Below are 20193 nucleotides of genomic sequence, written 5' to 3' on the forward strand. Positions count from 1 at the left end.
TTAAAAAAAATTTTTTTTTCAGTTACATTTTGCATTCAGTATTATTTTGTGTTTGTTTCAGGTGTGCAGACTCGTGGTTAGACAATCATATGCTTTTACAAAGAGTAACTGTGTCTGGTGCCGGTCCCCACCTGGCACCAGACACAGTTACTACAATATCACTAGCTGTCTTTCCTATCCTCCACCCCATGACTACTGTGTCACGACCAGTCTGGACTTCTCAATCCCGTCCCCTTTTTCACCTGGCCCCCCCACTCCCTTTCCCCTCTGCCAGTCATCGGTCTGTTCCTGGAGTCTGTTTCTATTTCGTTTGCTTGCTTACATTGTTCCTTAGGTTCCACATATAAGTGAAATCATACGGCATTGGTCTTTCTCTGACTGTTTTCACTTAGTGCGATACTCTCTAGGTCCACCCAGGCTTTTTCGGTCAGTCCATTCGGATGGTTCTTGTCCCGGTCACTTCCAGAGACCTGGCATGGCTTTTGGTATTTCCCCGGTATTCTTTCATCTAAGCCAGGGGTGGAGAGCGTCGGGCCTGCGGGCCCTGTAAGGCCCACGAAATAATTTGGTCTGGCCCTGCCAAGGCACTAGGGGTGAGTTAAATTAAACGTTTGACCAAATATAGCAGGCTATTTTTTTTTCTTTTTTCTTTTTATTGTTGTTATAGCAGGCTTTTAAGTTGATAGTTTTGTATGGCCCGTGAATGATGTTATAAAAATCCAAATGGCCCTTGGTAGGAAAAAGGTTCCTCACCCCAGATCTAAATGGTGGGTTTTGAGCTAGGCAGGTCTTCAGTTTTCTCCTAGGTGTAAAGCAAAGCGTAAAAACAAATCGCTAGCATTTACTGAGCACTTACTATCTATCAGGCACCGTGCCAAGTGCTGACATTCCATGACCTCATTTCCTCCTTAGGACAGCTCTGTGTCATTCCTGGTCTTTCCCAGAGAAGAAAGTGAAGTTCAGAGAGTGGAAATCTTTTATCCAGGGACCCATGGCTACTAAGCGGGGAATGTGGTATTATTCAAAGCATGTCTCTTAAACTCAAATCTAAACTCTGTTGCTTTCATACAAGATCTTTCTAGAAAGTTTGGAAAATTCAGAAAAACATAAGGGAAAAAAAATAAGATTTCTATAAGTCCAGAGATAACAACATTTTGTTTGGTATGTTCCACTTTATTCTCTTACTAGAGGCCGGATGCACGAAATTCGTGCAAGAGTAGGCCTTCCTTCCCCCGGCTGCCAGCACCGGCTTCCCCCTGGCACCCAGGACCCGGGCTTCCCTCGCAGCCCTGGTTTTGTCCAGAAGGTCGTCTGGAAGGACGTCTGGTCTAATTAGGACATTACACTTTTATTATTATAGATTTTACTTTCTTAAATGTGGTTTTGGTTTTGTTTTGTTTTTTTATTGATTTTGAGAGAAAAAGAAAGGGAGAGGGATAGAGACATTGATTAGAGAGGAACATCATCCATCAGCTGCCTCCTGCACGCACCCCTACTAGGGATCAAGCCCACAACCCAAGCATGTGCCCTGACTAGAAATCGAGCCTGCAACCTTTTGGTTCCTGGGTGGATGATCAATCACTGAGCCATACCAGCCGGGCCCCTTTTATTCTTTTATATGTTATGAGTATATATACATGTTTCAATAACTTGTAAACACATTAAATATTGAATTGTTTTTAAATTTTATTTGTTGATTTTAGAAAGAGAGGAAGAGGGGGAGAGAAATATTTATTTGTTGTTTCACTTATTTATGCATTCATTGATTGATTCCTGAGCTACCCAGTGAGGGCAAATATTGAATTTTTTTATTCAGATTTTTTTCTAACCAATACTATATCGTGAGAGTTTTCCTACATCATAAGGAATTGGCCACCAGTCAGTCCCAAACATGGTTATGGAATCCAATAATAGCAGACAACCAGAGATGAAAGGTTAATGTGATTTTAGAAGGGAAATAATGATACTGAAGCCTGCAGCTTTTGCCATGAAAGGGGACCGTCTGGAGCTAGCCTGGGTGGAGCTCCGAGGTCTGGGTATGGGGTGAAGAGATCAGAGAAGGGAGAGAGCTTGGAGCTCTTGAACTGCCTTTGAGAAGTCCCTTCCCTTCCTTTGTGTGTCTGGATCCCACATGCAGGCACAGGCCAACCTGTGTTTGAAGTGAGAGTTAAAATGCAAAGTGGCTTTTACACGGACTCAGCTAAGGGCCAGGGTTTCTGGAAGCTGTGGTACACCCTAAATCAATCCCCTATAAACCTGTGAGTAGAGTTACTCATTAGAGCAGATCCACCGGATGTCAGAGAGGCTGGCTCCTGCTGGGATTGTTAGAGAGAACCCGGAGGCTTTCCTGCCTTTGTTCTCCGGGATGTGTATGTGTGAAAGAGGCAGAGCATATTTCTTAAGAAACTATACTTTTTAAGGTGAGCTCTCATCTGGGGAGCACTCCTACACCTTTCCCCGTTTCTTCCCCCACAGTCAGGAGGGCATCCCCTAAACTCTAAGGGACCCCACTAGACTTGCAACCAGGGGAACAATGGGTGGCGGCAGTTCGTCCTGGGCTAACCCCCTCCCCACACCCCTCTCCCCGAACCTGTCTCCAAATCCCCCTTTTCTCTGCCTCTCCAGTGAGTAAAGCAACCTTGCCTTGGCTCATTTCTTTCCTGTAACATTTCTAGGGAACCAAAGCGGCCCCACCGAGGTCTCTCCTGTTGCTTCTTCAATGCTAAGCCCTTCCTTGTTTCAGTGTCCCCAGCTTTAATAAATGTACGTTCAAAATAAAAAAATAAAAGGTACTTTAAAAAATGATTAAGAATAAAAGCAGGGAAGTGCAGAGAGGAAAAAAAAAAAAAGTTAGCAAATGTAGGGCTGGGGGCAAAGACAGGGCCCAGTGTGTATGACAGGGACAGGGGTCCCGTGCTAGTGGTAGGTGACTCAGCACCCTTAGCAGTCAGGATGCTCTGGAATGACACTCCGAGGTGCCAGCCTCTTGGCGGCTGCACCAGGCAGCTCTCATACATTGAGAGTGAGTGCTGTTGGCCTCCATCAGATACTGGCTTGTCCGAAGAATGTTGGCACTTGCTCAGTGCAGGCTCCAGGGCTGGAACACAAAGTCTTGGGTTCACTCATGAGCTGGTACTATCTCGTGGGTGACTCTGGGAAGCTTTCCACCACTCGGTGCCCACAGTCTGTCCCCTGGCCCACAGGAAGGTCTCACCCCTGCACCTCCCTCCTTCCTAGAGAGGCCTCACCCCTGCACCTCCCTCCTTGCTGGGCCACCTTAGAGAGATAGATGAGGGAAGTGCAGGGAGGTCCTTTGAATGTATGAATACAGAGGATTCTTCATTATCACGTTGGTTCCCCTAGAAGCTCCTGAGACAAGGCAAGAAGAGAACAGAGTGTTATTGTTGCCCGTGTCACTTAACTGTTACACTTCAGCCTTTTCACGCCTTAAAATGCCAAATAATATCATCTTGACTGCCTTTCAGTATTTTTACAAGAACCAAATGGGACAATGGATATGAAAGTGCTTTGAGCCCTGACTGGGTACCTCCGTTGGTGAGAGCATCGCCCCAATAAGCCAAGGTTGTGGGCTTGATCCCTGGTCAGGGCACATATAAGAATCAACCAATCAGTGCACAAATAAGCGGATCGACAAATCAGTGTTTCTCTTTCTGTGTGTCTCTACCTCCTTCTCTCTAAAAGTCAATCAACCAACCAATAGTTTTTAGAAAGAGAAAGGACTTTGTATACCGTAGAGTGCCTACACGTATGTAGATTATGACGTATGAAGATTCCTCAGTGGGGAAGCCCCTGTTCACGCCCCTGGCTCCTCTGAGGATTGGAAAGCCATTGCTCCAGCCCATGTGAAAGTTCACCCTCACTGTTGGGTAGGATGAGTTGAGTCTCAGGAAGTGAATGACTTGCTCAAAGTGGTGAAAGATTTGGGAGTCTCGAGGCATTAAGGAGAGCCCCTTGCCTTAGCCGGTTTGGCTCGGTGGATAGAGCATGGGGCTGTGGACTGAAGGGTCCCGGGTTCGATTCCGGTCCAGGGTACTGTACATGCCTGGGTTGCAGGCTCAGTCCCCAGTAGGGGTTGTGTAGGAGGCAGCCAATCAATGTTGCTCTGTCATCATTGATGTTTCTCTCTCTCCCTTCCTCTAAAATCAATTTAAAAACATACTTTTTGAAAAAGAAGAAGAGCCCCTTAATCGAATTGCACTCTTGACCAGGCCACTAGGTGTGACCTTGTGCAAGTCCCTTAGCCTCTGAGCTTCACTTTCCTCGTTTGTCATTTGTTTCCAACCACAAAGGATTATTAGGATAATCTATTCTAGTGGACTCCAAATGGAAGTGTTTGGGGGGGGGGGGGGGGGACGGTTAAAAGCGCCATATAACAGAGGACAGTGTTAGGGCTCACCGGTCTCCCTGGGGATGCTGAGAGGAGCCAAGGTTTGGTGACGGCTAGAAGCCCTAGACCTGGAAGGGGCCGTCACCCAGCTCCCTCCGTTTTTCAGACCAGACCAATGGAGGCCAAGGAAGCCACAAGGCTGGTCCCTCACGGGGGACCTGACCAAGCCTCACCCTCTATTCCAGGGGTCAGGTTCCCCCCATGCCAAGTGGGGCGCCCTCCAGTTTGCCTCCCTGTCCCCCCAGCCCTGCAGAGCCAGGACCGATGAGATCCCCCGCCTGTACATGCTGTGACATCCTGCGTTAGAGCGGACCACGGGATGTAAACAGCGGCTTTCACCCTCACATCCCGGAGTCACCCCCGTTTTTGTCCCTGGTCTCTGATCTTTTGTTAGAGGCCGAGTCCTTGGAGCGAGGAGGAACCTGCGGGGCGTGGCTGAGCCCGGGAACCCGGGGTTTTGCTCCGGTGTGGGAGCCAGGTGAAGGGCGGGGTGAGAGCTGGGCGGGCCCCACCTTCGAGGCTGCAGAGGAGATTCCTCCCCGGGGTGCGGCGGGGAGGGCGGAGGGTGGGCGGGCAGCTTGGCTGCTGGACCGATTGAGTCATGGCCCTCCCGTGAGTAATCCCCGGCTGGCGGGGCAGCGCCGCCCGTTCTGCCCGTGGTGCTGGGCCGCCCGCGGAGGGCTGTGGAGTGCGGGGCCCGGGGGGGGGGGGGGGGGGGGGGGGGCGCTGAGGGGTGCAGGGCCGCCTGCGGGGGGCTGAGGCTGTGGCTGAGGACCTGCAGCTGCACCGGGCGGGCGGGCCAGGCCGGGACGCGGGGGAGGGGGGTGGCGGGCCGCGCCTGCAGGTCTCAGCCTTCAGGGAGCTCCGCTGCGGGGCTGGAGGGGGAAGCTGGAGATGGAGGCCCAGGGGGACTCCCCGAGGGCGGGAGGCTCGCTCCTGTCAGGGGCCTTCCCCGCCCAGAGCTCCCAGTATGGGGCGGAGGGGGGGAGGCGGGGGAGACGGGGAGGTTGGTGTCGGTTTTAGGGCCCAGGAAGTCGCGATGGGAAGGGGTGTTGTACTCCGGATGCTAGAGGCCTGTGTCCCCGGTGCTGACGCCCTGAGTTTCCCTCCGTGGTGAAATGTGATGCCTCTCTTCTGCCTCCCTTGGCCCGACCCCCCCCAAAAAAAAAAAAAAAATAAGCTGGAGACCAAGCGGCTGCCAAGCTCCCCCACCTCTTTGTGTACTGCTCCCCATTTCCCTTCCTCCCCCTCTCCCTCCACCGCAGCCTTAGAAGAAGAATTTCTAAGTAATTGGTGTTTTTTATGAGGCTGATACGGTCAGCGCAGTATATTGACTATGGAGTTCAATGGCAGTTTCGGACCATGAAGCTGACAGATGGTCTCACCTAAGAGAGTCTTGTTAACTTTTGGTAGATCCATGGCTGTCTTTGATCGTGCTGATTACTAAGTGTTGCTGTCTCTCTCTCTCTCTCTTTCTCTCTCTCTCATCTCTATCTCTTTCTTCCCTTTATTTGATTTCTCAGGTGCAGTTCATATACTTCAGTAGCCTAATGAAGACACCCAAACCCACTCCCCACGCCAAAAAGTGAGGTCACTACCATCACTTGCACCCCCCTCTGTGCCCTTTCTGTCCTGTCCCCTCACCTCTTCACCCGACATAGCCACCACCGTCCTGCATGTTGTGATTATCTCTCTCTCGATAAACATGTTCACCTACACAAATACTTCATTTCGCTTTATATTCTGTATTAAAAAGGTGTACCATGCAGAGTCTTCTGGGGGTTTACTTATTTTCATTCAATATTGTAATACTAAGATGTACGCCTCCCTCTTGAGTGAGGAACGGAGTACTTTGGAATGGCATCCTGAGCTCAGGCTCATTCCTTGTCACTGCTGTCGGCTGTGCCCTGGGTGAAGCCAGCAGCCTTCTTCACCGCTTCTGGTGCGCATGTGCAACTTTCTCCTGGGTGGTGAGCTCCAAGGGAATTGCTAGGTCTTGGGATACAAATATTCAAATGTACATGGTAGTGACGGGTTGTTTCCAATACATCTGAAGTAGTTTAGCCCTTCCCAGTGAAGTGTAAGAGACGCTCTTGACCCACGCCCTCTCAAGTACGTGATTTTGACAAACTTTTTCATTTTTGCCAGAATGGTGTATGTGGTCTTGGTTTGTATTTCCCTGGTTACCAGTGAAGTTGAGGAGCAGAAATAACATTCCACAGACCAGACCCACAAAAATTGCAGATATTGGAGTGGTTGTAACCCACAACCTTTCGGTGCAGGGGCCATCGGTTTAACCACTGGGCCACACCGGCCAGGGTGGAGTGGTTGTATGTAGGAAATTTAAAATATATATTGACTACGTTAAAAGAAATAAGAGGATAATAAAAGAATGGTGAAGGGAAACAAAACTCAATTGACTAGATTGAGTTCTCTTTAGATATCGCTTGTGTCTCAGATGTCCAGAGAGAACTAGAAATGAAAGAAATACAGGGAAGCAAATTAAAATATTGGTGAAAAGGTATAGTGTAATTAAAGATAACGACAGGATTAGTGAATTGGAAGATATTTCTGGAGAAATTATATAGAAGACGGAAGAGAAGAAGATGGAAAAATGTGGAAGAGGTATAGAGGCATAGAAAAGAGAGCAGGAGTCGGCAAATTGTTTTCTGTAAATGACCAGCTAGTAAATATTTTAGGCCTTATGGCCCATATGGTCTGTCATAACTACTCAACTCTCCTATTGTAGTATGAAATTAGCCTGGGTGCTAATAAAACTATATATTTACAAAACCGGACAGCAGGCCAGATTTGTTAATACAGTTTGCCCACTTCCAGAATAGAGTAAGAAGGTCCCTATTTGCATTAAACTAATGTTCCATAAGGAGATAATACAGAGAATAGGAGTATGACAATAACGAAGAAGCAATGATCAAGAGTTGACTAAATACAATTATTATATTTATGAGGCCTAATGAATCACATGAAGAAGAAATAAACTTCACCCCTAGAAACATCATAACGAAACTACAGAACACCAAGGATAAATAATTTCAAAGTGAACTCAAAAGTAAATTGCCTTCAAGGGGATAAAATTAGAATGACAACTGATTTCTCTAGCTCAATAATAAAAGCCAGAAGATCGTGAAATAATGGATATGAAAAGTGCTTTGAGCCAAGACAATAACTGCTAACAAGGAATTCTATTATCAGTGGAAATCTTCCAAGAATGAGGGCAAAATTAAGGCCCGTGGGGGGAGGGGTTGAGGGAGAGGGGGAAGAGACACCGACAAAAAGAGGTTTCCACTAAAGAAAATAGTTCAAGAAGAAACATTACCTAAAAGAAACATCTAAGATTCAGGAAGGAATGATAGGCAAAGGAAATTGTTAGTGTGGTGCTAAGTCTAACTAACAATGATAGCAAAGGAAATAAAGGTAACAATGTCTAACTTATAGGGATAAAATATAGCTATAATTAATAAAGTGAATCTCTCGTAACAATAGCATGTCAGTTGGAAAGTTTGTGATTGGAGTCTGAGTGGTGTAAGGCCCTAGTATGGTTTGGGAAGAGGTTAAAGATGTTAGGTTTCCAGGCTTACACTAAAAAACTAGGAATAATGCAACTTCCAGACTACAAGAGGGGAGGAAAATCAAAAGAAAGACGAGAAAAAAGGAAATGTGAAGACAATAGGGAATGGGGCAGTTAAAAAATGAAGGCTGTGATCTAGAAGCAAATAATAAATATTACCATTTTTTGAGTAGTAGCTACCGTGTTAGTCATTTCCAGGCATTCATAGTCATAATTTCATGCAAAAAAAAGGCAAGAGTGTCCGGCACAAAATGGGTACACAATTATAGTTTCATTATGACTGTACTTTGGGGCGTAAACCAAGGACTGGAACTTAGTAGGCACTCATGTATTGAAGAGAGAATTAAATGGTAGTGATTCTTATCCAAGGATGAGCAAACTGAAGTTCTGAGAAGCAGCATGGCGGGAAGAAAAGCCTCAGACAGTGTGAATATGAAACTTGCTTCTTAGAAATGTTGTGGTGCTGTTTTCTTGTCTGTAACCGTAAGTCAGAGTGCTTGTCAGGTAATAACGTTCCTTAACTGGGCATTCACTAAATCAATGGTCGGCAAACTGCGTGGCTCGCGAGCCGAGGTTTGTCACTCTGCTGACTAATGAGGTTGCCCACCACTGACCTAGACTCTCGATTCCAATAATTTCAGGCTGTTGTTGTTCCTGTGATTAAGCCCAAATGATAGATGTTATTGGCAGGGAACTTTTTCGCAGTCACAGGACCTGGATTTCAGGTATTTGGGATTCAACCAAAGCTACTTTCCCCTCTGCCATGGGGTAGACCGGCTGCTCTCTAAGGCAGAAGCAGCATGTGATGGGTGAGCACGTGAGCTTTGGAGGCAGGCAGACCTGGGTTCGTGGCCCAGCTTGGTCACTAGTTAACTCTGGGACCTGGGGCCTTAGTTTCTCCAACTGTTGAAACGGGATCAAAAGAGCTGTCACAAGAGGTGATGGTAGGATTGCAAGAATGTGTGCCCATCATTTTGGTGGTGGCCACAAATTAGGTCCTAATTTATTTTATTATTTTTTAATATGTTTTTAATGATTTGAGAGAGAAACATCAATGTAGGAAAGATTGATTGGCTGCCCCCTGCATGCCTCCTACTGGGAATCAAGCCTGGAAACCAGGTCGAACCAGTGACCTCTCTGTGCATGGGACGACTTTCAACCAACTGAGCCGCACTGACCAGGGCTAGGCCCCAGTTTAGTACAGACATACCTTGGGGACATCATGGGTCCAGTTCCAGACCACCAAAAAAAAAAAAAAAAAAAAAAGTGTCATCGTCTTCTTGCTGGTGGAGGGTCTTGCCTTCAACTTGTAAAAAATGCAACGTCTGTGAGGCCCAATAAGATGAGGTTTGCCTGTATAAGGAAGAGTAAGAGCTAACGTGTAGGCTCTTAGGTAACAGTAAGAAGAAATGGTTTCTAACGTTGGAGAAGAGATTCGTCTAATCAGGCGTCTTCAAACTACGGCCCGCGGGCCACATGAGGCCCGCAGAGGAGTCTGATCCGGCCCGCCAGGTTTTTTGGGCAGTGAGCGCAGCCGAGGTGTTACAGTAGGAATTAGTAGTTCATATAATCCGGCCCTCCAGCTCTCTGAGGGACCGTGATCTGGCCCCCACTTTAAAAAGTTTGAGGACCCCTGGATGACCTTCAGTCTCTTCCAACCTTGAGGTGTTCCTTTCTCATGGAAACAGAACGAGGGGAGTAGGGCTGTATCCGCTCACCCACAGTCTGACTGATGGGCAGGTCCCCGGTGGCAGGGACTGACGGATCGCGTTATAGAATAGCCACAGCGCTTCCATTGGAATCTTCCCGTGTAGCAGCACTGTGTGCCTGTACATGGGTTCATTGTCTGAAATATTTCAAATGGGGTCGCTGTTGTTACCCCAAATTTATCAGTACCCAAGCTAAAGAACAGAGACAAGGACTCGCTTTTCCAAGGTCAAACAGGTAGTGATGGTGGGTGGGGACTTGGGTTCATGGGCCCACAGAGCCTGTGCTCTCTGTCACTGCACTGTGCTTTAGAGGTGACCTGGTCCCTGAGAAAAAGAGTTCTCGTTTCTGGAAAGCACTTTAAAGCGGTCTTACAGAAAAAGTGTCCTGGCTCTGCTTTTTACTGTGCGGCTCTAGACAAAGTGTTTAACCGGTTTTCTTTTCTACAAAATGGGGACAGTATTACCCATTTCCCAAGTTTGTTGGGAGGATCAAATGAAATAGTAGTTGAGGTATTCAAAAAAGACCGCAGACTCTGTATTTCCATTGTGAGTCTGGAAGGCTGTGTGCTCTGAGCTGATGCTGGGGTGACTTTCCGAGTGTGCAGAAACGGAAGCTGACTTTCCCTGCTCCTTGAAAAGATGACTTGTCCGTTGTTCTCAACACCTTCCCACTCCCGTCACCCCCTGTACACGGAGCAGGGTCTTCCGAAGCCCCATGCATTTCCCTCCCCTTGGCTTTGCCACACAGCCTTGCCAGGGAGCTGTCTGATGCTGTGCCCCTGTGGGCTCCCAGGCCTGGGCAGGTCAGAGGTCACTGTCTGGGGTAAGTGACCTCTATCCCACGGGGCTTCCACCCCCAATAGAAGGAGGTCCTGAGCGCCTGGTGACAGTGGGAGCGAGGCTCACAGCCCTGGGTTTATTTCTGCTCTTCCCTTCCCCACTCCCTCCCATCCCTATGCCAGCACTCTTCTATTTGCTTTCCTGTTTTCTTCTTTTAAAAAAATATTTTTATGGTGGTGAATGGCTTTAACTACATTCACATGATTGTGCTACCATCACTACGATCCATCACAGAACTTTTTCATCACCCCAAATAGAAACTGAACCCATTGAACAATATCCCCACCCTGTACCTTCTCCCCCAATCCCTGACAGCCTCTACTCTACTTCCCATCCTTGTGGATTTGTGCCTAGAGTAGGCACTTCATCTATGTGGAATCATACAATATTGACCCTTTTGTTTCTGGCTTCTTTCATTTAGCATACCGTTTTCTTTTTTGTTTGTTTGTTTTCTTTTTTTAATTTAATTTTATTTAAAAATTTTTAACTTGTTATTGAATTTATTGGGATGACATTGGTTACAATAGCATAACATTTTCAAGTTTCACCCATGTTATGGCACGTATCCGAATTTCACTCCCTTTTAAGGCTGAATATTACTTTATTGTAGGGATAATACCATATTTTGTTTATCCATTTTTCTGTGGATGTTTGCTCTTCTTTTTCTTTCTCTCTCTCTCTCTCTCTCTCTCTCTCTCTCTCTCTCTCTCTCTAATTTATCAATGCCTCTATCTTATAAGTAGAAAAATTGAGACATTTCCTGAAAAATGAAATCTGTATTACAGTGTATAATGCAGATGCTTTCTTTTCTTTAATCAAATTTGGGGCTATCAAGATTTGCATGGAGAACAGCCTACTCTTTCCTTGAAGTAAGAAAATGGAGAGTCACCCTCCCAGGGGGTGAGGAGTTATGCCCATTGTCCTGTTTGCAAAGTCTGCTCTGAAGCCTCTTCTGGGCTGTCACCCTGCCAAAGGTCTCTCAACAAGTGACACCACCTGGACCCGGAAGTGCTAGTTGGAAAGGAGAGAAGGGGTTGTCTGGGGCTCCAGCCACGCCTCTGCTTGCCTTTCAGGGGACAGAGTCCGAGATGCCTGGGGTGCTCTGCTTTCAGGACTGTAGGCAGTGGCTCTCAGCCTTTCTAATGCCGTGACCCTTTAACACAGTTCCTCATGTTGTGGTGACCCCCATCCTTACAATTATTTTCGTTGCTACTTCATAACTGTCATTTTGCTACTGTTATGAATCATAATGTAAATATCTGTGTTTTCCGATGGTCTTAGGCAACCCTGCTAGCGGTTGCTGTAGAGCCTAAGACCATTGGAAAACAAAGGTATTTACATTACGATTCATAACAGTAGCAAAATGACAGTTATGAAGTAGCAACGAAAATAATTCTATGGTTGGGGGTCACCACCACATGAGAAACTGTATTAAAGGGTCGAGGCATTAGGATGGTTGAGAACCACTGGCCTAGAGACGAGAGCAGCTTTTGTTTTACCTGTTTATAGTTCTGAGCTTTTGTTTGTTTTGCTTTGTATATTTCTTCTCCTTGTCAACTCTGTCATTTCTGGTCTCCCACATGGCTTCGATGCCCTTCGTGTATTTCTGTACCACTCCACTGTAATCACAGGGCTTCCTAATTTGGGTGTGCAGCGTCTTCTTTATTTAGACTCTGTGTCTGGGAGTTCCTGGAGGGGAAGGGCCCCCTTCCTTCCTTCCTCTCAGTCTTCCTCCATCCTTTTTTGTTCTCCTTTCTCTGTTTCTCTTACACCCCTCCCTGCACCAGGAATTGCATAACCTCTATCTCGGCCACAGTCTGTACCCTCAAGGTGTCCCCATTGCCTCTGACCCGGCCACGGTCTGTACCCTCAAGGTATCCACAGCCTAAGAGGATAAATGACACACCACATTACACACACCCTCGGCATGTGTCACAGTTGCCTCTGGGAGGAAGTAGGAAAACCCATATCAATCGTCTGAGCTCATCAGGGCAGGGATCCTCCAGCTCCAACGGCCTGGGTTGGGCCTAAAATTCCCAGACTGTTTCATTCTGGCTGCCCTCTTGCTCTCTTATCCCTGTTTATCTTCCTTTGTGGGACCATGGAGCACGGAGTATATTTTAGCTTCTTCTAGGCTCTCTCTGCAGTTGCCTGGCCTTAACTGAGTCACATCACCGTAAAGAACATGTGATATAAAATCCGCAGGAGTAATGTCACCAGGCCTGGCTGTCTTAAAAGGCTGCCCAAAGATAGCACATCAGATGAGAGTTCTTACCACAACCTTCTTGACTCTCATGAACTTTTCTGCCTTTCTTTTTATTTCTTCTTAAATATATTTTTATTTATTTCCGAGAGAGATAGAGACAGAGACAGAGAGAGAGAGAGAGAGAGAGAGAGAGAGGGAGAGAGAGAGAAACATCAATGATGAAAATCATTGCTCGGCTGTCTCCTGCATGTCCGCCTACAGGAGATCAAGCCTGCAACCCAGACATATGCCCTTACTGGAATTGAACCCGGAACCTTTCAGTCTGCAGTCAATGCTCTACTTGCTGAGCCAAAACCAGAAAGGACTTTTTTCTTTTTCTTTTCTTTTTTTTAAAGAAAGTGATTTTATTGATTTTTAGAGAGAGAAGGGAGAGGGAGAAAGATATAGAAACATTTGATGAGAGAGAAACATCAATCAGCTGCCTCCTGCACGCCCCCTTCTGGGGATTGAGCCCACAACCCAGACATGTGCCCTGACCAGGAATTGAACCTGAGACTTCCTTATGCATAGGCCCACGCTCAACCACTGAGCCACACCTGTAGGGCTGTGCCTTTCTTGCCAGCGCCACTTACGAGGGAACCTCAGGCAGACAGATTCCCCAGATATAGCTACAAAAGTTGGAGATGCTGGACAAGTCCATGAATGGCAGTATCAGCGTCTGCCTGGTACACACAGGCCAGGATGTGCAGCCAGGCCTGCAAAGTAGAGGAGAAGGGGCACTAGGAGCCTCTGACGAGGGCCAGCCTCCCTTTGCTTCTGTTGTTCAACAGCTTCCTAATTCAGTTGTTCTTCAGCGAAGGGCACTGGACCCTCATACATGAAAGGAGTGATAATGTTTCCAACTTCTGTGTGAGGTAGATTGCTTTCATTATTTCCACTCTCTGGTAAGAAATTAAGGCCCAAGGAGAATGGATTTGGAGGAAGGAATGCTGAGAGGAAGGCCAATCTGGTGCAACTTGGAGGAGCTGTGATGGGAGAGCCTGAGCTGTGAGGTGCAGGAGCCTGGCCCACACGGGGCAGGCTGGCCCCTAGACAGAGCTCTGGGGTGGCCTGGGCCTTTGGGTCTGGCTGATTTGACATCGTCAGCCCTTCTGGAGCATCCACTGGTCAAACTGGATTCACTTCTGGTTTTCTTCCTTGGATATTTCGCAGGGTCTGTGACCCACAGCAATATTGGACCGTTTCTTGCAGCTGCTAGCCCATAGCAGCTTATAAAGTGGTTAGAAAGATGCCCCCTTCAGATAGATGAATGCAGCCCATCGGCGCGTGGTCTGTCCAGCAACGCTAAGGGTGTTTCGTCTCCCAGCAACCTCCTCACCTGGTGCCCGTGTTCAAGGCACATTTTGTACACGCGTGTGTAGCAGCTCCGGGAAGCCTTAAGGAAGCTCAGGGTCTGAGCCTGAGCCCATTGGGGGAGGCGGGAGGCTCATGCTGTGAGCGAGCTCTTCCCCAGCAGCTGCTGGCTGCACCTGGCCTGCGGGGTGACCCCGGAGGTGTCCTACCAGGTGATCTTGCTCTTCATTTGACACCTATTACAGATTTCATTGCATCAGCTGCATCTGCCTATATCCTGCTTTCTAACCTCTTTGTCCCAGTGATCCATAGATGCTTCATTGTAAAATATAATCCTATGTGAAATAGTATTAGATCTTCTCCGGAGTTCCCACATGGCTGTGACTCTGGGATGCTCTGGGATGTTTGATGCAGGTGAAAAACTGGGGTGCCTGCTCCCTGAAAAGGTCCCTCGCTAGTGCAGTGACTAGTGGTGACATGGTGATTAGGACTGGTCATTTGACCCCTGGCCCTTCTCTGCTTTGAGAAGATAACGGGACGTTTGTGGTCCTTACCCTCCAATGGCACCACAGTCGCTGCCTTTGGGGGTAGCAGAGTCCCGAGCAGCTGTCTCCTTTCCTTCTCTCCAGTGGAGTCATGCTGGCACCAGCTCTGGAGGTGGAGGGGAAGGCATCCAGAGGGTACAGTGCTGCCCAGGAATATGAAAGGGAACCCCTTGGCCAGGTGGCCCTGTTCAGCTGACAGCTCCTGCTGGGAGGACAGGGTAGATATGGCACTTGGCACTGCTCTGCCCATCTGGCTCCTTTAGAATGAGTGTTGAAGACTCCTGGCCAGGGGACCAGGGAGGTGATGCACTGATGCCAGGGTAGCAGGGGGCAGTGGGCCTCGGTTGTGGGTAACAGCACCTCTGCACATCATCACTTCTGGGGATAGTTGTCCCACCTGCCTTCTTGCAGGCAAAACTCAGAGCCTTTGGAGGGCCTTGCCTTTCCCAGAGCAGCTCAATTTAGCCTCGGTTTCTCTTGCCTCCTAGGAGAGTCGGCTGAGCATCTTATATAGAGAGCTGCTCATCTTCCTGTTTACTTCTCGGCTTCTCTCGCCCCTCATTCTATGAATGGGGCCTTTCACCCTGGCCCATACAGGAAGAATGGGAACTGACCGGGCTGTCCATTTTCTCTCCCCTGAACCTCTGTAATCGTCTCATTTTACCCTCTTCCCCTCTGGTCTTGTCTCTTGAAACTATTCCCATAGGAAGAAAAAGGCAGTTCCCCCTCCTACCCCTTTTTTAGCGCCAAACCTCTGTTTGTTGTCTAGGAAACCATGGCAACATGGCCTAAGAAGCCCCTTCTACCCTTTTGGAAGTTAATGTTCCAAAGCCTCGTGCTCCCAGCTGTGAGTTCTCTACAAATTTTTCCCCAAAGGGGGACAGGAGCCTCTGGTTTTTCAGATCTGCTCCAAGGAGAATGTTCCAAACCAACCAGTCCCTACATAATCCTTTTACAAGTGGGTTAGGAAAGTGTTCTCCGTGGGATCTTTTGGGATGTGACTGTACTCACATTGACTGTGATTGAGGCCAGAAGAGTACTCTGGGACGTGGTCTACACTTACTTCTCTTGTGCTCTCCCCTCCTCGCACTCAGTTACTCACAAGACGGGTGTTGGAGGTGGTTATCTCTCGGCTTCCACCAGCTCTTCCCTGCTTTTTCTTCTCCTTGACATGTTTGTCCTGCTTGCTCTGGTGCTACCTTTTAAAGCCCCAAGTTGGGAATCCAGGCCGCCGGGATGATTAACTGCAGGAGCCCAGTCGAAGAATTCCACAGCCTTAGACGGCAAAGTTTCCACGGCCTCCCTGCCGTGGGACTTCCCCCGAGGAGTCCTCTTTCTTCAGCTGGCTGTGGAGGAGGGCGGGGAGAGCAGGCTGGCGTGTCCTCGCCTTCCCTTTGGACTTGTCTGCTTGCAGAGGGGAGGAGAGTCCAGTGGCTGAAACCCTGCAGGGAGAGCTCTGATCCCTCCCCGCACCCCGAAAAGGCTTGCTCTCTGATGATGGAGATCTTACTGATTTGGGACAGCCGGCCCCGGGTGTGTGAGACTAGAGCAGCTGGTGCTCCTGCAAACATTTTGTAGAAGCAAATGTTGGGCAAATAGAGGGAGATGCCTACGAAGGTCTGGCTCTGCCGGGTTAGGCTGCCTTTTGCCCCTCCTGCTGCTCTGGTCCTTTCTGTGAATCCTGGAAGTCTTGCATGGCGGTGGGGAGAGCTGGACAAAGGCAGCCATGTCACCAGGGAGCTGGACTTTAGCCTCCTATGCCTGTTCCTTACCCAAGCTTTCCAGGCTCAGAGTAGAACTGCGATGTGACCGTGGAACTACGGTCTTGCAGCTTGTCGTTGGGAAGGGCTAGCTTATCATGCTCAGTTCCTGAATTTTCAGCTTCCCTATGAGCGTTGAAAGGAGCCAGAGTCGGACTGTAGTCCTGGGTGCCTTTTATATTTAGTCTCCCAGCCTCCTTCCTGCATCGGGCTGCTTCCCTATTTATGCAGGAGTGGAAACTTGGCTGAGCATACCGAGTCCTGACTCTAGTTTTAAATTCATAGGAATAGTCTCATATCCTTCCTCTCCCTCCATCTCTGTTAGGACTCCTCACTTTGAGTCCTCGGTGTTAGCAGTTGGCCTCTGCTTCAAGCATACTGAGATGCTATATATTCGACTTAGCCAGGCAAGCCCCGAGTGGATTTGGGAGCGTGCCGATTGGCTCATAGAGTTCGTTCTGTGTGCCTTGGCCCATCATCCATGACCCCAGTGATATTGACTGGCCCTGTGTTGGTGCCCTCCTGGCTTCTCAGCATATCCATGTTCCTTCCACTGTTCGAACTAATATGGACTAGATGGGGGTGATTGATTTTTAGAGATTACCCAGGTAAGGGGAATAGAATTTCATCCAAGTAGGCTGTCCCTGGTGATGTGCAGAAGAGAGAATCGGAGAGATTCTGAGATTGAGGTTGACCAGTGGCGGTGGGGAGAGAGAGGAAATAGAAGGAGGGAGGAAGTTAGGGAGACAGGACAAGATGGGGAAAAGGTTATACATAGATTTGGAAAAACAAAGTGAGAAATTGGGAATGAGGGATGCAGAGGAAAGTGAGGAGGTGGGAAGAGTTTGGTAGCAGATATCTTCCCTATCATTTCCGGCAGCTCGGTGCTTCAGAAATAATCCTGAAAGCATCCTTTTTGCCACTTCCTACGGACTTCCTCACCACCATCACCATGGTTCTCCTCCCCGTCCTCCCTCAGGGGCTCGGCAGCGGTGTTTCAAATGCTGTGTGTGGGCGTTGAGAATCCAATGGGCGTTTGAGAGAACTTAAATTCTTCATGTTTCTCTTTGCTTCTCCCTAGAGAGGTGAACAGTTCCCGTAGTGACAGCTGGTCTTCCTTCTCCCTGCACCCAGAAAAGCCCTGCACTGTGTCCTGGAGAAGAGGGAACTATGCCTCCAACCCTCTCAGTCTAAGAAGGCCCTCAGGAGGGCCCCAGAAGGGAGAAGGTGGGGGGGGGGGGGGTGCTGAAGAGTGGTTCTGGGGACTTCCAGATAACGTTATCTCAGGGGATGGGCAGAATAGGGTGGCTCTTTCAAGAACTCCTCCTGTTAGGTCGGGCCCTGGGGCAGAGGTTGGGATGGAGAGATGGTACAACCTTTCTGTCAGCTTAGAAGAAGGCACAGTACCTCACACTTTCTCTTCCCTGGGACTCCCATCCACAATGACCAGCTGTGGCTGAGCTCCCTTTGTCTCCTACCCATTGTCTCGTTCCACAATGGGCCCTCTGTCCCTCACCTTGGATCCGAGCCCCGTTGTGAAGAGATGTTCTTTCGAGCCCATGAATTTTGGAAGCTTACTCTGTGTCGGTGGCTCTGAGACATGTCTGCTTCTCTTCATGTGTTCCCAAGTAATGGCCGCTCAGCGTGAGTTAATACCCTGAGACTCGGACAGAAACACTGGTGTCAGGGACACAAGCTCACCTGCCGTGTCTCTCCATCAGCCTACTCCCAGCTGTTCAGGATGGTGGCCCACAGGGGACCCTTCCCACCCCACAGGAAGAGGGGAGTGCTGATGACAGTGGGTTTGACAGGCCCAGAAACCATACCCGCTCTGCTCTTCTGACCCTCAAAGTGCTGCCAAGACTGATTTCTGTCCCAAGTCCTGACTTTCCCAGCAAGACTTTGTCAGCTGTCAGTTGGGACTGTGACCGCTCCTGGGGCAGCAGAGGGCGCTTCCCCAATGGAATTAGCAACAGCCTCCCCCTTCTCCTGCCCTCTCTCCTCCCCGTGGGTTCGTTCTCATTGATATTGTTTCTGAGCCATCATGGCACCATGATTCAATTTCGTTCTGAGATGGTGCTCTTCTTAACAGCGCCCTAACTTGACTTTTAACGGATCCATGTGCCCATCAGCAATTGGGGCAGGAGTAGGTTTCTCCTCTGAGGACCATAGGAACCCAATGGCACTGGAATAGGTGGAGGAAGAGGGATGATAAAACCCCACACCATCTTCTATATTCCAACTAGCTGTTTCTGGAAGGTGGTTCATCTCTCACTTAGATGTCATTTAGTGACTGACAGCCGATGGCGTAGATATTATCAACGTCAGTATCCACTTCCAGCTCAGCTGTGTGTGTGACTCCAGTGGCTGGTTTCTGATCACACGCTACCTCCTCTGCCCAGCCCTGTCCTGGGTGCCTGGGGCCCTGGAGACGTACGTGTCCCAGATGAATCAGCCTCACTTTTGATACTTTTTCAGCATCGGATTCCCTTTTTTAAATATATTTTATTGACTTTTTACAGAGATGAAGGGAGAGGGATAGAGAGTTAAAAACGTTAGATCAGCTACCTCTTGCACACCCCCTACTGGGGATGTGCCCGCAACCAAGGTACATGCCCCTGACCGGAATCAAACCTGGAACGCTTCAGTCCGCAGGCCAATACTCTATCCACGGAGCCACATCGATCAGGTCAGCGTCTGAATCTTGAATGCTGACTGCTTGCTCACCACCCTGACGGAAACTGAAATCTTGTGGTGCAGAAGTACCCCTCACCCCAGAGCTCCCTGAGGAGGGAGAACAGGAGGACCACCTTCTAATAAGGGGGAGGAAAGACCTGGGTCCCTTGCTTCAGAGCCACCTCTGAGGTCATTCCCTTCGGACCTCCAGCAGGGGTGGCCAGGCTGCATGCGGATGGCACTGCACCCTTGGGAGCGGGGAACTCTGCTCTGTGCCTCTCTGCCCATGACCCCTAGTGGGATCCTCAGTCTCTTCAGCATGCTGACAGTGGGGATGGTGGCGAGGCGGGAGGATGTGAGGAACGCTGCTGGCTGGAGCCTGGTTTCGCCAGGAAGGGAGAAGACTGAGTGTAGGTGGTGCAGAGGTGAGGAGAGCTGAGTCGTGGCCTCTCTCTGATGAGCTGGGCCGAGGCTGTGCGGACCAGCAGCCCACCTTCCCTTCTTTAGAGGAACGTACCCCTCCCCCACACTGCTCACTTCTGTCTAAGCCGTGCTGCCGGCTCTATCCTTTTTGTCCCTGAGAAAGTTGTGGTGGCTCTTTTTTATTTTATTTTTGTTTCTGAGGCTGTTTTAGGGGGCTGGGAAAGGGAAACATTAAAAGTAAAATAATAAAAACAGACCACTCTGCCATCACAGGCACATAAATAGCAGCGCCAGGCCAGGCTGCACACTTGCTTTGCCATAGCAACCTACACCGAGTGTTTACAGCAGCCCGTCGCCTGCTGGAAAACAGCAGCTGCTGCTGCCCCGCCAGCTGCCTGTGCCCAGGCCGCTGGCTGTGCCCCTCAGAGCAGAGGGTAGGTGGTGTGGCAGGAGGTCATGACCAGGGCTTTGGGGGTGGCAGGGAAAAGGCAGCCAGGGTTCAGAAGCGCCAAGGGGCGGTGAGACTTGGGGAGCCAGAAGTGAGTGGTGGGGTCTTTTGTCCTCTCATTTTCCCCTCCAGCCCTGTCTTTTGCAGATGAAGGAAACCAGAGTGCAGGGGATGCTGGGTGCCTCCTCCACCAGAGAGGGTCTCGGTGTGTCTCTGACCCTGGGTGTACCTCGGTT

The 20193-nt window shown here is 49.0% G+C and overlaps 1 protein-coding gene across 8 annotated transcripts in view; it reads left to right on the top strand.

The window, feature by feature from the left end:
* Positions 1–20193, top strand: part of ATP2B4 (ATPase plasma membrane Ca2+ transporting 4) — a 97886-nt gene that overhangs the window by 15567 nt on the left and 62126 nt on the right. The gene's annotated exons all lie outside the window — the stretch shown is intronic.

Source organism: Pipistrellus kuhlii, unplaced genomic scaffold (genome assembly GCF_014108245.1).
Source record: "Pipistrellus kuhlii isolate mPipKuh1 unplaced genomic scaffold, mPipKuh1.p scaffold_m20_p_18, whole genome shotgun sequence".
NCBI lineage: Eukaryota > Metazoa > Chordata > Mammalia > Chiroptera > Vespertilionidae > Pipistrellus > Pipistrellus kuhlii.